The sequence below is a fragment of the Protopterus annectens genome, chromosome 7.part0 (genome assembly GCF_019279795.1).
Source record: "Protopterus annectens isolate FY-2018-M chromosome 7.part0, PAN1.0, whole genome shotgun sequence".
Lineage (NCBI taxonomy): Eukaryota > Metazoa > Chordata > Ceratodontiformes > Protopteridae > Protopterus > Protopterus annectens.
The window spans coordinates 1,441,762,780-1,441,783,772 of record NC_056739.1 but is presented as its reverse complement, the minus strand read 5'-3'; positions in this window follow the sequence as shown (position 1 = coordinate 1,441,783,772).

Sequence of the window (20,993 nt, the reverse complement as noted above, 5' to 3'; positions counted from 1 at the left end):
CTCTCCATACTCTGTGTAGGCACCAGAGGCAGCCCCCATTACCAAACACAACAACAATTACTTATAGCCCACAGACTCATGTGTGCCCATCAACTACAGCCAATAGGGTGTTATAACATACCCAACACACCAGTCATAGGTGACTCTGTAGGCGGTCACACTGATACACCAGGGGTCACTGCAGTTGTTGTACTGTACAGAGGTGCAGGTAACACATGGCTCTGCTGTTCACAGACAGGACAGTACCCTACAGAGGTGCCGCCGGTGTAAACACTGTAGTTGGGCTTACACATAGACTTGCCAGACAGCATAGTACCTCACTATGAACCTGTGAAGCTGTTACATGTCCTTTGTGCATGGTTAATTGAGTAGCTCTTCCATTTCGATTAGCTATCATGCTGTTACAGTGTCCCGTGACTACAAGCCATATGTATCCTGTTATTGTGTATTGTACATGCCAATAGACCATACCTTTTGTTTGCATGATAAAACAGTTATGCTGTGTAGAATATCTGACATATCTGCCTACAATACTGTACTTTACACATATTTTACACATTATCCCATAATGCAAAGCATACTTGCACAGCAGAACCACCTTAGGTATGTTATTGTTGTTATATGCCCATACACATGCCTACTGTGTCAGTATATCAACATATACTATCCCCTGCTATGGCACGTACTTGTTGGATATACCCTACCACTGACGGCGGGTATTGTGGAATTGTTCTGTTTAAAGCCCTCGTGTAACATCCATTGAGGTGTATGTGATGTTTACCTTGTGGCCCACAGCAGGACACACAATTTCTACAAGCATTACTATGTTCAACTAGACATCACTACATAATACCTTTTCCCACTTTATGCATTGCGTACACTTTTAATTAATACAAAACAGTCTCTACATACACTAACATACTGAGTGTTCTACATACCTTGTTAGCGTTCCGAATCTTCGTAAATATCTCTCTTACACCTTTACTGTTTAAACGGTTCTATGGTATGAGCATACGGTTTGAATGTATGGCAAGTCATCCTTATATACGTCGATACCTGTAACATGTGGTTTCCTGCCACCAATTGGTGTTCCTGAGTAAATTATTACATGCACATCAGCTGTGCAGCTACTCCATCTGCCAATTATGCGGCAGCAGCGGGGTATAATTTAATTCTCCACTTGGGCGTTGCCCTTTTGCCCTACCTTCGGGGAGACGGCCTGTATGTGTTTTGTTGTGAGGAATTGCAACTGCTATTTGTAGAGACATGGATATTTTGAATTCATGTCCCCCGTGGATTGTGTGTGATGGCTAGAGTATTTGGTTCTACATGTGAGTGTACCTGTCATCTCAACCGTCTGATAAGGGACTATTGCAAACAAAACCTGTAACATCGCCGTCTGTTCCATTATACAACAGCTATGATTTCACATGGCGCTTTTACAAATGTGTCTCTCACAAGTTATGTTAATGCTTCTGCAGACGTAATTGAGTGAGTGAATGTTTGTGATGTTATTACAGTCTGTATTGCAATTGTTTCGGGAGTGGGGGTGATGTAGGTGGGTGTAAATTAGCATATACAGGTTTGTGGGGACTGCATTTCTACATATTCCATATATATGTGTGGGCTTCTTCCCTAATTGAAGACCTATCACTTAGTAGACTGAACTATGGTTGTTACGGGCTTATACATTGAGCCATTGTTAATTGGTTTCTATATAGTATGCAGGTGAGGCTGATACTTCCATACCTCTGGAAATACAGCAATATGTAAAGGAATGTTACTAAATGACAGTTGTCTCATGTATTTCTGTCACAGATATTTGCACTCAATGCAGTTGTGTTGGTGACTGAACCTCTTTGGCATGGGTTGCCACCTTTTCAAATGGCCATAGTGGGACATTTACAGGACATACATCGGTGTTTACAGGCCGATACATACCCACAGTCAGTACACAGGATAGAACATACTTTTATCCTGAATACATACTTATTCTTGTAGCACTTTAGCTGCTTATCATGTTTCATGTAACATTTACGTTTTGTAGATACAGGCATAACTATTTAATGCAACTATTACATAATATATGGGACATAATTATGTCCTACAATCTAGGACATTTGCCCTTTTTAATATTTTTTGTCAGGACACAACTGCCCAGGGAGGGGCTGTCCCTCTTAAAGTGGGACAGGTGGTAACCATATGCCTACGGCCAGCTATAACCACACCTATCGTAATGATCTACCTCCGAGTTAGCACTAACAGACACACGATGCAAACACACACACACACACACATTACAGTCCCAAGGAAATGCACACGGCACCCTCAACACACACATACACAGACTACAGCAATCACAAACACAGTTGAACACAGTACCTACGTGGACCGCAACACTGGCAGCAAAAACGAAATGTCCCTTAATATCGTGATAATATTTCACGCGGTTCCAGTGTTCCGGTACTGTGTTCTTTTGGTCTTTAAGCCTTGTGATTACACGTGTCGGTATGTGACACATTCCATAGTTGGCAGTATCCTATTTATTTCTACCTCCATGGTTGTGTACATTTCGTTGACCTATCTATATATTTGCAGATATAGGTGAATCCGTATATATCAACATATATCTCTCTATCACCCTTTCTATCTCTATTATATATCATTGTGTACATGTCGGTGTATACTGTTTCCTGGACTCCGCACGTTTGTGTTTGAACCTGTCACATTACACACCTGCCGTTGGTACATCTTGGGTAGCTTAGTGTTAGGTGATTGTGTACATGACTGCGTGTTCTACTCCTGGCAGTGGTCGTTTTACACTTCAGAATAGTCACTATTAGTACAGGGGTGAATAATGCTAGTTTCACCTGTTCTGGACATCATTGACCAACATATGCTGATAGGTGCGTGTACTGTTCAGGTGTTGACATTCCTTGTTCCAATAGCTGTTGTGTGTGCAATGGTTGAGGGCTGCCTATGTAGGATTCACACAGTAGGCCACCTATACATTACAATTTACATGTGGTCGTGTGTGTGTGCCATCCATTTTACTGTGTGTGCAGATGGAGAGGTGTGTCAGTCCATAGGGGCCTACACTGTCAGAGTATGTGCTATACGTTCCCTCTTTGCCAAGGCGTAGGCATATTGGGCATGCCTCCGTCTGCCTACTAGGGCTGGCACAGGGTGTTCAGGGTCTGAATCCCTCTGTGCCTGTGATGGCCTTGGCAATTGCGGTGGGCTGTGAGGGCCTTCACCATTATGTCCCTGCTGCAGTTGTTTCCGCACCTCACACACACCACGTTCCGCACACATGCCTGGACAGTACTGCAAGGATCCACCAGATATGTCCAAGCAACGGAACCATGATTTCAGCATCCCGAACACATGCTCTATGATGATTCTGGTTTGTGCGTGTGCCTCATTATGGCATTCTTGCATGGGTGTGTGTGTGCATTTCTGATGGGAGTCATCATCCATGGCTCCAGTGCATAGCCAGCATCCCCCACAAGGTGGCCATGTGGGATGTCCCCCCTGACAAATACCTGATACAGCTGTGAGGCATGCCAGATGTGGGAGTCATGGTAGCTTCCATCCATGATAATGCCCTGGGCATTGCACACAACCTGGCAGTTGGAGTGGTATCCCTTGCGGTTTATGTAGCGCCTACCATGCTCACCGGGTGGTGACTTGATATGTATGTGCGTGCAGTCTATTGTACCCAGTACCTCTGGGTAGTGTGCCACATGGTGGAAGAGACGCATATTGCTGGCCAACTCCTCCTGAGTTTGGGGGAAGTATATATGCTCATTGGCATGTGGTAACATGGCATCCAGGAACTGGTGTAGTACGCTGGATGCTGATGCCTGTGAGATCCCCATTATATCTCCAGTTGGCCTTTGAAAGGTACCTGTGGCTAGTATTCGCAAGCTTACACATACCTTCGTGTCCACTGGGATGGGTTCCCCTCTGTTGTTTCTGGATCTCAGGCGTAGCTGGCACAGCTCAACTATTTGCTGTAAGATGTCCCTGTCCACCCTGTAACACTCTACTATCTCCAGATCATGTAGACCCTGGTAGGTTACCCTTGGTCTGAACACTCTTCTCTGCCTCTGGGGCCTGTGGTGGTTGTCAGCATCATCCTCCACAACACCTTCAGTCTCTAACACATGGTGATGAATCACAGCTATGGCAGCTCCCAACATCTACATTGTAAAAGTTCCCCTTCTGTTTACACCTATGGTGAGTGTTTGGGAATACGCACTTTATACTATTGTGCTGTGAACACTGATGATGTCATAGGGTGTGTATGTATGATCATAGCTACAGGGTATCTTATGTGTTTTACGACAGGTACGACTATTGTGGTGCCTTTGGTGTTGAATTACATTTGGCTGCCGTGGATTACCTCTTGCCCTTCCCTTTACATTTCTTAACATTTCACCTCCCATTTTCTGGCATGCATCCAGCAGCCTACTTTCATTTGTACTTTCCTAAACCTGGCTTATCTTGCATAATGTGTTTTATGGCCAGTCTACTGCAGGTTTGCTTTGCTCTGCTATGACAGTTCTCTTTTCTTTGCAATCTGACACCTCCCCTATCCTGTTTTGCAGGTTTCTGCCAGCAGACTTGTCAGCTGCCGTCGATTGCCTGCTGTGAGTTAATAGGTGTTAATTGCTCAATTGTACTCCAATTACCCTACTGCGGCATTTCCTTATTTTCTTCCCCTGACCTTCCTGTTTGTGCTATGGTGCACAGCGCGTGCATCCGCTTACTGGGTTTCGGGCATGTTTTCATCCCCGTACACATGCGCTTTCGGGCACCATATGTGCTCTCAGCTAAACGATGCTATACCTACCTCCCCACCCCTGTCCTGTGGCTTTGCTTAGCAACAGCCAGGCCGGATTTGCATTGCTCCAATGTGCTTACAGCCACGGTGGCACACCCCACTGCTGATGTCATGTATACCTCTAAACCACTCCTTGGGGTTGTAGCGCTGCGCCGTATGGTACATCCTTAGTCCAGCGGGACGTTTGCGATTCACTATTACTTGCCTCATTTGCATGGCATAGACTACTAATTCCTAGTTACCGCGTCGAACACTGTCACAGACCCTTAGCAGCCGTTGCAGCTTGGTTGTGGTGTACCATGCATACCATTGAGTATTATGGTGAAATCATGATTTGTATTACATTGCGATTTTATGAAATTTGTATATATTTTCTTTATGTTCCCATATGCACACACATGCCCTGCGGTTGTACTTTGCGTTACTGTGGACATGACATTAAATGTTGTTTTTTAGGTGTTGTGCATCTTTTTTTATGCCATTGGCTGTATATTTAGCCATTGGCATATGTTAACTTTGTAATACATGAGGCTGGTCCGCTTTCATAGCTCCGATGTTCTGTTTGGAAAAATGTAAACCATGTTTTTTGGTTTACATTTCTGTGGGCTTACGCTACACCTGCACCATTTCATGAATCGCTATGTACCTTCATTTGCATGGTGCGGCACTGCACATGGGGTGATTAGCATACCTAAGCCGAGGGCTGCGCAGATCTGGCGTACGCTGGTAGTGCACGTGGAATTGGATCGTACCTGTATCACTCGGCGGCCATATTTGGCATTATAACGCCTAGGCTACACCTGCACCTGGCGCAAGCTTCATGAATCCTGGGGTTTGTCTAAAGTAATTTTATTTCCTAAAAAGAGGAGAGAGATAATTTGAACTCGGCAATTAATCATCTAGCAGTTAACTCACAAAACAAACCAAAGAAAAGGAAATAAACCGCAAATACTCAAAGTTACTGCTGTAGACTCAAAATCAAACTCGATCAAGGTAGACAAAGACTGCTTTAATATAAAGCGCTTTTTGTCTCAATAGTGGGACTTCTTCAGATAAAAACAGTGTTACAAAAAAGCATTTAAATACTTCATCGTTTCCTATCATACACAATCAGAAATACCTTCTACTTAACCTCATTACAATTAACCCTTTAATCCCTTGTAATACTTTACGTATAGCAAAACACTACTTTAAATTATACTATAATTGTAAACAATATTATAATGCCAACGTTACTTTTTATTTTAGACCCAAGATTTTGCAGTAATTTGAGTATTTGCGGTTTATTTCCTTTTCTTCGGTTTGTGGTATATATGTGTCGTATGGCTGCTGTAGAAACCAATAACAGTCAAACTGTGTTGTCCCAGTCAAGGGAAGCTGGCAATTTAACTATTTTATTGGAATTATTAACTCAACGGGTAGAAAACCTTACATTGAGATTGGCTATAATATCTGAAACTTACTCAAAGAGACACCGAGATGACAACAATGGCACTGTGAGTAAAGAAGTTTCTAACCAGAAGGTGGCCGGTAACAGGGCAATGATACCTTCTACTTCTACTGGTAGCAATGCTTTGATCAACCATGGAGTCCCACAGGACGCAAGGAATGTTATGGTGGATTTACAAAACCAGCGACCACCAAATTATGAGCATGTGGGTGTGAATGGTGATCCCTTGGGGCTTATAGGGGCTCAAAATATCAATGTTTGGCTGAATAAACAACTAGAATTATGAAGCCAAGCAGACACTTTTCAGCAAGAGCAACCAGCTGGAGGGACCAACAATATTTAACAAGTTTGAAGGACTTGGATTATAAATTGGTTAAATACAAAAAAACTGCAATTGCAGGTAACTTACTTCTGCGAGTGCATTAAGAAAGGGATAGTCCCAAAAGGGTTAAGAAGTTGGCAATACCTACAGGGCTGGAAGAAGGGACAGGCTTCCATCATGACCTAATTCAAACGTTCAATTGGCATGGGGTAGAACTGCTGGAATTGATGTGTAAGCATTACCATGCAGCAGCAGACCAACTGATAAGAGAAACAGTAGAACTGGATAATACCATAAAAGCACATATTGATTTCCAGTGCTACCATTTTGATTATGAAAAAACATTCACTAGTATCGATCAGTATTTATTAAAACTTAAAGCAACTAAAGTAAAAAAACTAAATAGGGATAAGGCTGACTACAGGAACAGTAGAGCCTACCCAAAACCACCCACTTTGCAAATATGGAACACCATAGGGCAACGAAGTACAATGGTCAGCCCTAATGAGTCCATACAGGAAGAGAGAATGCTCACACCACTGAGGTACAAAAACGGAACTCAGCAAATGGCAGAACCAGTCTGTAGGAGTAAGAGACTTCAGAATTTAAAGAGCAACAATTAAATTGCAAACGCACAGTTAGAAAATAATCCTGGAAGTGACCCACAAGTCCGTGTGAACTCAGATTTTCAGGACAGAGGGCACAATCACAATCCATGACCGAGGGGGGCCGTACCAGAACACCAACAAACACAGGAAGAACAGGCAGATGAGGTAAATAGCCTTTTTGAACCAACAAGCAATGCCTGTAATTTAATTACAAATAAAGGAAAAGACTTTAAAATCTATAACTTTTCAAATATGGTAATTGACTGTGACTTAGTCAAACTGTTGTCAAAAGGGTATACTTTTGTACCGTCTTATAACACAGATGTGGCTAGTACTCTAGTGGAATTTAAACTTTTCTTGAGAAAGCTTAACCTTACTGTGTTACTGGGTGAGGATTTTCATGGAGAAAAAAGATACCACATTCCAAGTACTTTTAATCCCCCTCTTCACCCCAGACTAGAATTGTTTGAACAAATGTGTGAATTAGACCTGTGTAAATGCATGACTGATAGCCGTAGTATTAAGCATTATGATTTTAATATTAGCAAAACAGAAAGGAAAGCATTGAACAGGCTAACTACATTACCTGTTATTATTATGAAGGTAGACAAAGGAGGTGGGCTGGTAATAATGAATAAGGAGGACTACATTGAAAGGATGCTTAGACAGCTCAATAGTAATCCATACATGGAGGTTTCAAAAATGAACTCCATAGAGCATATTCAAACATCAAAATGCATCTTAATGAGGTGTATATGGAAGCAAGAATTGATGTAGAACTATTTAACTTTGTTTGGAATTCCAAAAATCCATAAGTCATTAGAGGACCCCCCCATGAGACTTTTGGTGGACGCCAGGAACAGTATTAGGTATGCTGGAACAAAAGTAGTAGACAGCATTTTAAAAATATATGTAACCCATTAACAACAAATTTGCAAAGATTCATGGTCATTTTTGAAAAAATGAGTTTGATTTTTTGACCATAGATGTCAAAGATCTATACTCTTCCATTCCTCATATGGATGGGATAGAATGGGTTAGTTATATAATGAGAGCAAAAGGTTCCCCAATAGAAGAAATAAGCTTAATAGAAGAAATTCTAGAATTGATTCTGGCAAATAACTTTATACTGTTTGAGAAGAAATATTTTCTCCAGCAGATTGGCATCATATTGGGCCCGACTTGGGGAGCGAGCTTTGCCAATCTGGGAGGATGAATACATTAAAGAAAAAAGGAACATATAGTAAGTAAAATTTACTTTTATACAAGATTCTTGGATGACATTTTTATGATCATTAAAGGTGGAGGGAGCACAGCCATAGACCTTGCTAACCACTTTAATGGCACTACCGACTTTTTAGAATTTACATTTAACTACCAAGCTGAAAGGATTACCTACTCGGATATAGACTTAAGGAAGGATTTGGTTAACAGAACTTGCATAGTGAAAATACACAGGAAGGGCACATACTCAAATGCCCTATTACATTATTCTAGCTGCCATCCCTTGTACCAGAAATGGACTGTGATTAAGGGGCAACTAGTCAGGGCAGCAAGAATGATTAAAAAAGAAGAAGATTTTCTAACAGAATGTAATTTGCTTAGGTGTATATTCCTGAAGAGAGGTTACCCTGACACTTTAATTAAAAAGCTAACAGAAGAGGTCCAGAGTAAACAGACAGGGGGCGTTTATCAACCAATCCTTAAACAACTAAGTAATGATAACAACCAGGAAAATATAGAGAGATTGAGTAATTTAAATGTCGACCATCAGATTCTTATCTCATACAGCTTCATAACACCATTTAGTGTAGGAGCAAATGACATTAGGAACATCATACATAAAAACTGGGAATTGATAATAAATGAAATTTCTTTAAGGCAGAAATTAAAACATAGAACACAAGTGATTTTTAGCAGAGGCCCAAATGTGAATGGCATTCAACAAATGTGGGATGTGGAGATGTGGCATGGGTAATTATTGTAAACATATGGAAATTGCCCAAAAATATGTTATAAGGGAGAAGAAATGCATTATTAGACAGAAACTTGATTGCCAATCTAGAATAGTAGTGTATATGGCTCAGTGCCAACAATGTCCAGTATATTACATAGTGAAAACAGACAGGAAATTTAAAGATCGTGTTTATGAACACCTCTTTAGTATCTCAAGGAAAAAACAGGAAAATGCATTGCCAGGACACATTATGGACCATGAGGACTATGCGTTTAAATTTTGAGCTATAGACCAGGTAGTCCAGAGTGACCGGGGGGGGCATTCGCCCTGATATTAGAGAGGTTTGATCTCTTATGGCAGCTCCAAACTAATGCCTGCTACTTCCCAGGTCTTAATGAAATGAGTTCACTTTTATGCATATTAAAGTTGAAAAGCCTCTTGAGGTGACACAGTAAATATTATAGAGCCAAAGAAATAAGCTCGGATCAACATTCTTATTATTTTTTGTATTATTTTTGTTATTTTTTATAAAAACTTTTAAATTATGCACATATAGTTTGTTACTTTTTATAATAACTTGTAACTGTAGCATTATAACATTGTTTACAATTATAGTATAATTTAAAGTAGTGTTATGAGTAAAGTATTACAAGGGATGAAAGGGTTAATTGTAATGAGGTTAAGTAGAAGGTTTTTCTGATTGGTGTATGATAGGAAACAATGAGGTATTTAAATGCTTGTTTGTAATAGTGTTTTTATCTTAAGAAGCCCCACTTGTTAAGTGAGACGAAAAGCTCTTTATATTAAAACAGTCTTTGTCTACCATGATTGAGTTTGATTTTGGGTCTACAGCAGTAACTTTGAGAGTTAACTCACAAAACTAAAGCCGTAACTTTGAGAGTTAAGTCACAAAACTAAAGCTCTGAGTTCACTATCACAACTTGAGGTCAAAATCTTTGAAAAGTTTATGACTAGGGTAGTATCTTCAAATCATTAAGGCTTTACTAAAATAGACTGGGTGGTCCAGTTCTTATCAGGTAATAGATAAATATTCAGAGGCATGAGCACTTACATAAAAAATTCATCTGACCTTTGCTCTTGAACATCATTCACAAATAGGCATTATATAGGCTTTATCACAGTTACTGAGATTTCACAGCATATTAAGTCTTAAGGATGTGTAAATATTGTATGCCAACCCTGTATCCTCTGTATCTGTTAATGTACTTCTATCTTCTCCCTTTCCACTCAGGACTCACTAAAGGAATGTAACTATGGTGACTGGTCTCTGTTCTGTTATTTGTGTTAGCCATGTATTTATTAGACCAGCTTCAACATAATTGGCATCCACATCATGATATTCATATTGAACGATCTTATAAATTACTGACTTCCTGGTTTGAAGAAATTGTTGAACACACAAAAATGTATATTTTCAAAATTGTTAAAGATTGTCTGAATATGAAAATCTATCTGCTTTTGGATCTTTCAAATGTTATTGAACTTAATGCAACTACTTTAACAAGCACTACAAATTAGAAAACTGCCTTTTGGAATTTCTTTGCTCTTCTATTTATTAATAAGATACAAGTTGTTAAAGTGATTTTCTAATGTTTTCTAATCTTAACTTTGAATCATGGCATGTGCCAAAAAGCAGCTTTACCCATTAGGGAGCATTTTCTTTTAAAAATATGATTTCCGTACACTGATGTCACACATGAAAAACTGTAAACATTAACCTTAGTAGCCTCAGTGTAGGAAAAATATATGTTATGTTTATAGACCATAATGGGCACACCACTGTGCATCCATGAAGGTACACCTTTAAAGCCTATGGATGAAATGCACATTACCCCAAGGTAACATCTCAGTAATAAATAATAACTTTATTTGTACCATGGCTTAATAAAAGGTTTATCAACCTTTTTATTAAAAAAATCCCAAATACACAAGAATAGATGAGTTTAAAAATGTATCCTGATACTTGACTCATCCAATGCCACAATGTATATTTTAACATCAGAAAATCACTTCCAAATATATATTTCCTAATAATAAAACAGTTATCCCCTCTGAAACAATTTGACTTCATTAAAATGGCAAACTAAGGTCTTTGCTTTCTTATGGAAAAAAATCCCAAATACACAAGAATAGATGAGTTTAAAAATGTATCCTGATACTTGACTCATCCAATGCCACAATGTATATTTTAACATCAGAAAATCACTTCCAAATATATATTTCCTAATAATAAAACACTTATCCCCTCTGAAACAATTTGACTTCATTAAAATGGCAAACTAAGGTCTTTGCTTTCTTATGGAAAGGTGAAAAGGCCAGGATTACCAGATTGATTGTATCTATAAGTAAAAGTGGTTGTGGATCTTCCAATTTCATTAATTACAGTTTAGCCCCTGTTGAGCAGCAGTATTTAGGGCTCCTCAATCACACATTGCAATATAGTTCCACATTGAATATATGGGCATTACAATCAGAGATAAATTCCTACAAGGTAAGGGAACTGAGTAGGATAGTGCTTTGGTTTGATTAATATGTTTTAAACATCAATTTAGATTTTTAGAAAGCAAGGGAATCCTAGTGATTTCCAAACTGCGGGCGAGTCCATCTACACAGCTTGATACAGGCTGAGATATGGAAAAACTGGATAACAATTGGTCTTGCATTTCATTTGGATGTATGGAATGGCCAAAGTTCTATTGTTCATCACTTGCAGGATCTACACAGTGTCTCTATATACAGAGATAACATCAAATAGTAGCAATACTTCCAGATTCATTAATGCCTTTCAAAGGAATTGTTCCTGTCAGAGTTTACTAACTAGCTTGACTGGTGGGGAAGCCCCAACAAATGTATACAAATTCTGTCTTTAGAGTTAAAACTAAAATTTACAGGAAGATGATGGAGTAGAAATCTGACCTTATGATTGCTAAGAAAGAAAAATAGGAACTACATTAGGGAGTCGTTTCTTTGTTCAAAATAGTCTCAGATAAACTAAAGAAAACACACACTAGTTTGACTTTGTGACCTTCTTAATTGAAACAGTCATACTGAACAATTGCAGGACAATGATTATGCCATGAAATGTCCAGCACCATGAAACCATACTTGACTGTGTGACATAAAAGATCCGTCCACTCTGGCACCTTAAAAATGTCACAACTCTTATCCACGTATCCCCCAAGGAAAACAGCATAAATACTTGCTCTTACTGTACAATAAACATATAGAAGCCCCTTTCATGCCCAGGAAAACAGGGTTAAACAAGAGGGCAGAGATAAAGCCTACCTCCATAGCCAAGTAGAAATGGCTAAAGAGGGAAAAGGTAAACTATTAATCTGCTGCTTGCCACAAAATGCAAAGCATGTGGTGAGCAGGTCAGATTTTAAAGCCCACACATGTCATAAATGACCTGGCTCTAGGACAATGGTCCGGATTCACGAAACCTCTGTGTAAGACTTAATATGTCTTACTCGGAGGCTGCAGTTGAACGGTATGATGTCAGCGTGCCATGAATATTCATGAGGGCACGCTGACTCATCCGTAACTCTTACACGGACTGAGTAGGCAAGCAGGGGGCGTGTCTGACTGCCGAGCAGTCTAAAAGTCCACGCCCCTGCAAGGTTTTAAAAAGCATAATGTCAACAGACAAGAGCGAGTCCGCTCAAATGTACTTGCACCCAACACCACACTCCCTGACACTGCAAACCCCCATCAGAGTTATAAAATGGAAAAAAAATATTATTTTTTTTAAAATCCACGATATAGCTGCCAGTATTTGCGCTTGTTTGCCTGGGTGAGCCCATTGCTTAACCACAGTTATCAATTGTGACATTGAAGAGCATATAAGAACTACTTATGCAAATTAATCCAAATAGCAATAGCGTAATGGTAGAGCGTATGCACAAAGAGGAGGGATTCACGGTTCGAGTCCCACCACTTTTTATTTATGTTTTAAATCAGTATTTGAAATAATACCAGACAAATATGATTAAAATTTTATTAAAAGCAGTGACATGGCCAATGTATCAGCAAACAAAATATATATTTTTAAAAGACCCAGATATATAATAGCCTGCCGTTAAGCAACATTTTACACAGCTAAACACAGGTGCCCATAGTTTAATAGCGCTATACCCATCTAAACAGAGGTGCCCATAGTTTAATAGCGCTTTAGCCAGCTAAACAGAGTTGCCCATAGTGTAATAGCACTTCACCCAGCTAAACAGAGTTGCCCATAGTTTAATAGCGCTTCACCCAGCTAAACAGAGTTGCCCATAGTGTAATAGCGCTTTACCCAGCGCAATAGAGTTGTCCAACATTTAAAAATGCTTTACCCAGCGCAATGTGTTTGCGCAGATGTGCGCGCTGCGCCAACCAGAGCACCGTAGGGCACCGGAGAGCAATGCAGAGCAAAGTTGCTTAAATGCAGCCACACCCCCTAACCCATCTAGACAGTATTAAAATAAAAGAATAACAAGGTTTGAACCCAGGACCCTTTGCATCATAATCAAAGTACAGAACCACTAAGCCATGACAACATAGGGGAAACAGCCGCTATTAACATACATAAACTTAGGAATGGTAGTTTAACCATTACTAAGCAGGTCTGCAGTCAGCCGAGAATTTTACAAAATGGCCAATCACAAAAAAGTGCGGGAAATGCGGCATATTTAAGCCCCACAGGCGGGAATACACACCATAACTGATTGTAGCTCACATCTGCGGTCAGAATGTCTGGTGTTGAAGAGGGAGTGCGCTTCCGAGCACAGAGATGGGGCATTGAGGAGTCCAAATACATGGTTTGGCTCCTAGTCCACCGTCACAAGGCAAGACTCCTGCAGGGCCAGTTCCAAGGGACGGAGTACAAGGCAGAGGCTTGGAACCGGTTAGTTAGTGACCTCACCAGTGCCACAGGCATTCCCCGGACTGGTGAGCAGGTCCGTCACCACCATGCGGACCTGAAGAAACGAAAGGAGGACCACCTGAACCAGTGGATACAGGAGGCCCGTGGGATGCGGGATGCTCGACAACTGAGTATGTAGCCATGGAATGCAGTATGTAAGGATTTAAAATGGAGTATGTATAACAGATAGGAATGTCTCAATATCCCTTCATTTACTTTACAGCTGCAGGTGACCATGTTACGAATCAGCAAGCCTATGAAGATAGGCTGCTAAGGCTGTGCCGCCAGGCAGGTTAGTGATTATTCTGCATGTATTGTTATATAAAATATGGGAGAGAGCATGAAAGAAAGTATTGTAGTCCAATAATACAGCCATAAAATGGACTGAATAAGTCCTCTGCATGTACTGTCAGATAAAAACATTAGAGAGGCAGAAAAAGAGTGTAGTAACCCATTAAGAAAGGTAACAAATGTCTGGAATAATATCTCTGCAGGCACTGTCATATAAAATAATATGTGAGTGAGCCTGAAAAAAGAGTGTGCTAACCTATTAATAAAGGTATAATATGTTGTGAACATGTCTGCCATATATACCATTAAAACAAATAAAGGAGTGAGCCTGTGGAAAAGTGTGTAATGTCATTAATAAAGGTCTAAAACCCAGAGTGGGTCTGTTTCACTTAGTATGAAATGTTGTTGTACCCTTGCATTATACAAATAGTAATGTGTTAGAAAGTGCTGGCAACCAAGAGTTCTGCAGTCCCATCTAAAGTGGGTGATGGAAGTGCTAGTAGCTGTGAAGTAAATATACAGTCCATTACTGGCTGGCATGCATAAGTAAATCTGGCACATGAGTAGCATGCGAATATGTTCCCCAGAAATGTAAGTGTGCTTCAATAAATGCAGAGTTCTGTACAATTAGAAGTGAAAATGTCATGTGAAAACATCCAGATATGTAGATAAAGAAATATAAATGCAACCATGAAATATGTAGCAGTAACATCTGCATCCTGGACAGTTAGTATGTGAGATATAGGTCAAGTATAGATTGAACTAGCCAAACCCATTACACAACCTAATGCATGGTGGCAAGTGTAATAATACATGTAGGGAATATACACCTGCAGTCACTAGGAATGTAGTGTAGAGTAAAAGTGTTTTATAAGATGTTACTGGAGGTTTTTTCTACACCCTACTGTTTGTGCATAAACCATGCAATTCTGCACCTCAGTGGGTATGTGTAATCTTAAATATTTGTCTGGATATATGTCCTATTGTTCCATAAATATTTGCACTCATGTTGATGCATGTGCCCTGTTCAAACACCATGTTCATGGTGGCCTGTTGCTACCAATCATCCCTGCATGCAGTTGGAATAACCACTGTTGTTCAATATATGCATGTGTTATGTTTGCTGTTCAACTGTTGGAACTGTGGTGTGTTGGGTTAATGGGAATATTACTGCATGCTGTTACAACTAATCTGGAATGCTGTTGTTTATGTTGTAATGAAACACACCGAATCACAGAACATATGGGAAGCCAGGTCCCAGTGGACCCACCTGTCCCTCCTCAGTTGACGAGTGCACCTGGCACCAGTGGCTCTGGTGCCCAGCCCAGACTCCCCTCCTCCGTTGGTCCTGTGCCACCTTTGGGTGGAAGCACTGCAGGGGATCGGGGCTCATCCCCACCATGCAAGCATGGGCGGAAAAGGGCCACCCGTCCCTTCGAAGGGTCCGGGCTGTGGTGCATAGGGAGATCCAGCTTTCAGTCGCTGATCCCCTACGCCAGCTTGAGGTGAGAGTGGCGTGTCTCACAGGTGAGCCTGCCCATCCTACTCAGTCCCCAGCACAGCCACCCCTGGGGCTGTGAAGGTGCAGTGGTGACTGCCCATGGGTGGGGATCTCAGTTCCACTGTTACCATTTGTGGGCTCATGGGCTTGTGATTTCCAAACAACCTTCCCCGTCAATTGTGTTCACCCACCCCATGTGTCAAATTCTGCCACTGTATGCGTCTTGTCTGTCTTGTCTGTTTACCTTCCCAACCTACCTCCCCAAATTTACCCATTTCCCCTACCTCACTTACCACTCTCACCTGAAAAGAAAAAAAAAAAAAAAAAAAAAAAGGCAATCTGTACCCGAAAAAAAATTACGACCCATACATAGCTTCCCATTTTGCACACATGTCCATAGGACATGTACACCGATAATTATAATTGGCAGTGCAACAAACTATGTTGTCCTCACCCCTCTCTCAGGGGTGGAAGGTCTCAAAACTCACTCCAGATTTTCAACATATGCACAGCTTTTGCTGTTAAAGAAATGGGCAGCTATGGGCCTTCCCTACACCCCTCCTGCACATCCAGAGCTTGTTTTCCTACTGTCTGTCCCTCTCTGTGCCCCCTTTTTTCACCACTTTCCTATCTCCCCATTTTCTTTTCTTTAAAAGAAATTAGCGCGGGGGTTAGCGGGAGTAAGCACTTTTAAGCAGTAGTTAGCGGGGGTGCGCAAGTGTGAGCTTGTGTGTGCTTAGCTAAGCATTGCTAACCGTTGCGCAAACCCGTGCCAACCCGCTTAAAAGTGCCTTAGTCACTCTGTATGACAAGGCCCTTGTATTGCTCAGCAGCAAAATAAAAATACCCTTGTCAGTCTCGAACCCGGGACCTTGGACTCACCAATCTGCATGAAGTACCACTAAACCACAGCAGATATACAATAACTTAGTGCTGAAAGCAATTTGTCATGCATTACCATGAGTGAATGTAAAGGGAAAATAGGAATGGCATAACACAAATCTTGTTCTGTGGGCCTTAACCAGCAGGTGTTGTTGAATTACATGACATAACTGTGAAAAGAGAGTCAGCCATGCTAGTAGGGAATAAGGTTACAGTAGCAGCTTACAAACCCAACACAGTATCAGAGCAGGATACACACTGGCATATTAGCATAGGTCACAGGCCAGACCACCCAACAGTGACTGCTCTACAGTGATGACCCTGATTAGTAAACAAAAGATAGCTGTGCCCCTCTGACTCCCTGTGAAATGTACTAACAGTAGGCAGAAAGGTGTTGAATCTCACTTAATAACAAATGTCAATAAGTGAGAGTAGACACCGCTTGCACGTCAGAAAAGGTGTAGTAATAGAAATGGTCTGAATCACCCAAAGTCTGAACTGAAAAATGTCAGAACTATATCACAGGTGTATCCCAGTTATATGTACCTTTCCCTGAGGCTGTTCAAATATATACGTGAGAGTATCTGAGGCCTGGAAGAGTCAGAAACACACAGGCATATCAGCTTGTCTGCTGTTACACACTCTGCAAATAGTTGTAGAATGAATCCTACAAGCATGCCCTTATGTAGAAGTACACCACAGAAATAGCAAAAGATGTAGCCATGTACTGCTAGCAACCACCTGTGACAATGCTATTGTTCAGGTGCTGAAAACACTGCTGTGGTGCACAGTCAAAGAATACGAGGCTGACCTCTGTCTACCATCTGGATATGTCCACAGGTGGGAGCTACTCAGACAGACTACAAGCCTTCATAGACTTACAGGTACACAGCAACTCTGCATGTTCAGCAAGATAAACATCACATGATAATAAATAATGCACAATGCATTTCTGCACCCCTACCCAAGGGTACTATATACCTGTGTAGTCAGGCACAACCAAGGGTGTAGGTAGGCATACACAGTACAGAAATATGTCCAGTCATCCAGAGCAGACTGTGCTAATGCCAACACAAACCACAAACTGTTTAGATGTGAGTAACATACTAATGACAGTATAGCAGTTCACAAACAGTGCATGTGCCTGATATTCATAATTGGTAGTACAACATACTTAGATGTCCTCACCACTCTCTCAGGGGTGGAAGGTTTCAAATATCCCACCTAATGTATTGCAGATGCACAGCTGTTGCTGGTAAAGAAATGGGCAGCTATGGACCTTCTCCACACCCATCGTGTACATCCCAAGCTAGTTTCCCTACTGTCTTCCCCTCTTTGAGCACCCTTTATCACCACAGTCCTATCTCCCCATTTACTTTTCTGTCAAAGACATGAGTGCGGGGGTTAGCGGGAGTGAGCACTTGTAAACAGTAGTCAGCGGGTTTGCACCAGTGTGCGCATGTGTGCACCTAGCTTAGCATTGCTAAGATATGATAAGCTAAGCCAAGCTTGGCTTAGTATTGCTAAAATACAATAAGCTAAGCTAAGCGTTGCTTAGCATCGCTAAGCGTCACGCAAACCCGCGCCAACTCGCTTACAACTGCTTAATAGTGCCTTTGTCACTCTGTATGACAAGGCCCTTGTATTGCTCAGCAGCAAAATAAAATACCCTTGTCAGTCTCGAACCCAGGACCTTGGACTCACCAGTCTGCATGATGTACCACTAAGCCACAGCAGATACACAATAACTTGGTGCTGAAAGAAATATAACATGCATTACAAGGAGTGCATGTAAAGGGAAAATAGGAAAGCTATAGGAATATATTGCAATAAAGAAATATGACATGCATTACAAGGACTGAATGTAAAGGGAAAATAGGAAAGCCATAGGAATACATTGCAATAACTACTGTTGTATGCCAGTTAATTCCCTAATTCCAAAAGAAAGTACATACTCCCATGTATCCAGTGTTAGCATTAGGAGGTGTGAGTAAACTTACACACTGAGAAAAGTGTACTGGAAGAAGCAACAGTCAGATTTCAGTACAACATGCATTTCACTGGCTACAACCCAGCTTCAGATATGAGACATATACCAACCTTCTGACTGACACAACAGTGTCCACAGCAAACAAGCATGGTCCCCACCTTGCAAAACTGAAAGGCCTACACCTACCTAACCTATCATTTTATAGCAGTGTCCTGAAATCACTTGTGAGAACTGCAATTACCACACAGCAGGCTGCATGCAATAGCTAAATGGTGGGCACCAATTGGTGCAGAGGCCATCACATGCACATGTGCAGATACCTACAAATGCAGCCTGTACTTCCTGTCCACACATGCAATAATATCATTGCAGCAACTGGAGAGAGGGAGAGCAAGCGAGAGAGACAGACAGACAGACAGACAAACAGTTGGAGAGACCTACCCAAAAAAAAAAAACAGAGGCGGTTGGAGACACCAACCAACCAAAACAAAAAATAAAACAGAGGCAGTGGAAGACACCAACCTAAATAAATAAAAAAAAAAAAGAACATCAACAGGTACAACAGACTGAGGTGAGAAACACAAAGGTAAGGTATGCAACATAGATGTATTTCCTGGCATTCGAATGATGTGTCTGAAGGGTACTCTACATTCTGTGAACACTCCTTATGTGGTAGCAGTCTGTATCGATATGTATATGCAGATGTGCATAGGGCAAGGGACATACTGCAACTGTTAGTGAAGGATGAACATATATATGTATTTGAAGGTTGCTATGTGCACACATCTATGTAGGTTGTAGTGTGTGGCATTGAAAACAGCAAGCAGTGCAGGTATATGTCATGTGGTGGTTAAATGCTGTGGGACTGAGTTACAGCCAGTGAGGTCTGCTACGGCTATACAGCCTGAGGACAGCGAAATGCATTCTGCACAGCAATGTGCAATATTATTACATAATTGTATGTCTCACAACTGTTCCATAATTGATATTCCCACCATAAAAGGTGGGCAGTATATGTGCATGTATATGTACAGCAGTGGCTGTTTACAAGTATGTGTATATATATATATATATATATATATATATATATATGTGTATGTATATACATATATATATATATATATATATATATATATATATATATATATATATATATATATATATGTATATAAATAGATATATACATATATAGACATATAGATATGTAGATATATAGATATATACATATATATATATATATATAAATATATAGATATATATAGAGATATATAGATATATACAGATATATATATATGGATATCTATGGATATATATAGCTATGTAGATATATCTATATATATATATATATATATATATATATATATATATATATATATACATATATGTATATAGATATAGATATATAGATATGTATATATAGAGCGATATATAAATGTATATATATATATATATATATATATATATATATATATATATATATATATATATATATATATATATAGAGAGAGGAGACACAGGGTCAGACGTATTGCAACAGGTGCCTGGTGACCAAGGCATGGACTGAACACCAGTGTTGATACTGCAGTGCCATACCTCATTCCAAAACACTTTACCCACTAACTACCAGATAGGTGGTTGCCTGACTAACACTGTAGGTGTCGGAAGGGAACATGGGACACAGGTGGACAGTAGCCTCCCCTTTGATATTCACAGTGCCACACTAGTCTTGTAATCTGTCTTCGTGGTACGTGTAATCACAAACGATGTGTCATGTACGGAAATATAGGTCAGTGTTCCCCTGTACTCATCACAATGCCCCATGTGGTATGTACCTCTCATGACAACTACAGCAAGTGGAAAGGCCACAGACATACCTCACAAAGGGTAATACTGCCCTGAAACACATACCCTATGCAGACTGACTCACATAACCACAGCTACAGTGCATTGTATACGGCCACCCAGAGGTTACCTCTGCCAAACATACAGAGGTATGCCACACCCATAGCAGTCAGACAACCACCATGTCAACACCTCACAATCCCACCGGGCTACACGGCCTAGGTCCCTAGTCCCCGCAACCTCACTAAACAGCATATGCTGGAGGGATAGGCTCCTATTGGCAAATATGCCATACTTTGGAGTAAACCACCCAGCATGAACAAACAAGACTCCTCAGTAGCAGATGTCAGACATACCCCTGATGATTGTTTGGGGGA